Source organism: Pteropus alecto, unplaced genomic scaffold (assembly GCF_000325575.1).
Source record: "Pteropus alecto unplaced genomic scaffold, ASM32557v1 scaffold239, whole genome shotgun sequence".
Taxonomy (NCBI): domain Eukaryota; kingdom Metazoa; phylum Chordata; class Mammalia; order Chiroptera; family Pteropodidae; genus Pteropus; species Pteropus alecto.
Genome location: NW_006494613.1, coordinates 3,569,512 through 3,572,089, shown reverse-complemented (window position 1 = coordinate 3,572,089; position 2,578 = coordinate 3,569,512). Strand labels below are relative to the sequence as shown.

General features: G+C 38.7%; 1 pseudogene; it reads left to right on the top strand.

Moving 5' to 3' along the window:
* The first annotated feature begins 416 nt into the window (after positions 1-416).
* Positions 417-535, top strand: LOC112474496 (annotated as a pseudogene).
* Positions 536-2,578: the final 2,043 nt, after the last annotated feature.

Sequence of the window (2,578 nt, the reverse complement as noted above, 5' to 3'; positions counted from 1 at the left end):
GATGTAGTTGACATCTGTCATTCATTTATCCTAAAAATCAATGTATAGAAGAAGGAGGAAGAAGAGAAAGAAGAGATAAGGAGAAAAGAAGGAGGATAGGAAGAAAGGGAGGGAAGAAGGGAGGGAGAGGGGAGAGAGAGAGAAGGAAGGCAGATGAGCCCCTTCATTTTATAGGCAAAAAAACTAGAACCTAAAGGAAAGTCTGTTAATGTGTCTGCCTTCCCGACTGGACTGTGAGCAACTTGAAGTGAAGGATTAAGTCTTGATCATTCGGTCATTCATTCCAGGCAAAGTAAACAGCAGATGCAAAGGCCCTGTGGCAAGAATGCTGTTGAAAAGAAAGAAAGAAAGAAAGAAAGAAAGAAAGAAAGAAAGAAAGAAAGAAAGAAAGAAAGAAAGAAAGAAAAGAAAAATCAATTTACGGCCATGCTCTCCTGAACAAGCCCGATCTTGTCTGATTTCAGAAGCTAAGCAGGGTCGAGCCTGGTTAGTACTTGGATGGGAGACCACCTGGGAAGACCAGGTTCTGTAGGCATAAAAAATAAAAAAAGAAGGGATTGTAAACTGACGAGGTCCTTGCAATCTGTGAGGTCAACCAAGGGTCGCCTTGCTTTGCGATGTTTTCAAAAAAAAAAAAAAAAAAAACAAGAAAAAAAGAAAGAAAGGAAAAAGAAAGAAAAGATGGATTTCCTTTGTTACTAGAATAGCATGTGTGGTTTAGGTCCTATGCATCACATACACCAACTTATGACACCAATACAAAATCCACTAAGATAGGAGAAAAGACAAGCTGTGGGCATTGGTTTTTAAATGTAACAAATCTCAGCAGAGACAGAGTGGTTCTGGAACCTACTGCTCTGATGGCTGCTTCTTGATTTGTCCACCTGCTGACTGTGGCAGAAGCAGCAGCTCTCTTAGGCAGCAAGTTTTGCAGTGTGCTTCCCAGAGTAATTACTGCTAGAGTATCTGTCTTCAGCCTCTCAACAATTCTGAGCTCTCTTTAATCTGTAGTATATTCCTTTCTGCTAAAATTAGCTAGCATGGATTTGGTTATCTGCAAATAAGTCAATCCATAGCTCATCAAACTAATATTAGTTCCTGTATTAATTATCTATTGAGGTGCAATAAATAACTCTAAAATGTAGCCTTAAATCAATACACATTTATTATCTCACAGTTACTGTGGGTTAAAAATATGGGCATAACTCAGATGGGTCTTCTATTTCATGGTCTCTCACAAGGTAGCAATCAAGTTGTTTGAAAGGTCTGAGGTCTTATCCAAAGGCTTAGCTAGGGAAATGATCTTCCAAGCTTACTCAGTGCTTGTTTGTAGAATTCAGTTTTTTGAGGACTATTGAAATGAAGGCCCCCGTTCCTTACTGGTTGTTGGCTGAAAACTGCTCTCAGTTCCTTGCCACATGGTCCTATCTAGATGGGCTCTTGCTTTATCATAATGTTCAAGACAGGAGGGCAGTGGAGAGTCTGCTAGCAAGACAGAAGTCACAATCTTTTGTAGCTTAATTATGGAAGTCACTTCCCGTCACCTTTGCTAAATTTTATAGTCTCCAAATTTTTGGCCAAACATCAGCCTAGAAGTCACTGTGAAGGAATTTTTTAGATGAGATTAACATTTAAATTAGTAGACTTTTAATAAAGATTATCCTTCATAATGTGGGTGGTCTCATCAAATCAGTTGAAGGTCTTAAAACAAAAAGACTGTAGTCCCCTAAAGAAGAGGAATTCCATCCTGTGACTACCTTTGGACTCTAGTTACAGCATCAGCAACTCCCTGGCTCTTCAGACTGATTGTACACCCTGTAAATTTCAGACTTGCCAGCCTCCATAATCACATGAGCCAATTCCTCAAATTTCTCTCTCTGTCTATCCACATCCTATTAGTCCTGTTTCTCTACAGTACCTTGACTAATATAGCAGAATTCATTAAAGGCCATCTTACAAGACTGCCTTCTATAGTTTGAAAAGGAATATAATAGTATTTTATGTTAGACAACACTTCCCATTCCAAATAATTTAAAATATATTCATGAAATCATTTTAGAGAAGCTAGAGATCATCTAGTTTAATCCTGTTATCTTATAGAGGTGGAAACTGAGATCCAGATTAGTGTAATGTTAATGAGAGAGTAATGTAGCAGACTTAAACATAGTTTTAAAGACAAACTATATAATGTATTCAGTGTTATTTAGGCCCAAAGTCAAGTCAAGAACATGATTTTTTCTCTCAATGCCCTTACCATTACCCCATGAATTATACTAAGTTGAAAGCTGAGAATTGCGATAGTGGCCAGAAGTCTGATTACAGTGAAGGAAAATCTTCATGGACAAATGAACTGCTGGTTAACAGGATTGTTTTTCCCTTGAGTTGCTCTCCCTACGGTGAATATTGGTTTTTGCTGGTTCTTCCTCATCTTCCAACCCAGATTCCTTAATGATCAATGATACACATAGCCAAGATAGCGGACAGGGGTCATGGATGCTGCCAGCAGCTATGGAACACAGCAAAAATAACTGGCCATAAAGGAATTAAGTACCTGACTGTGGCCTCATTAGTGCTGAGC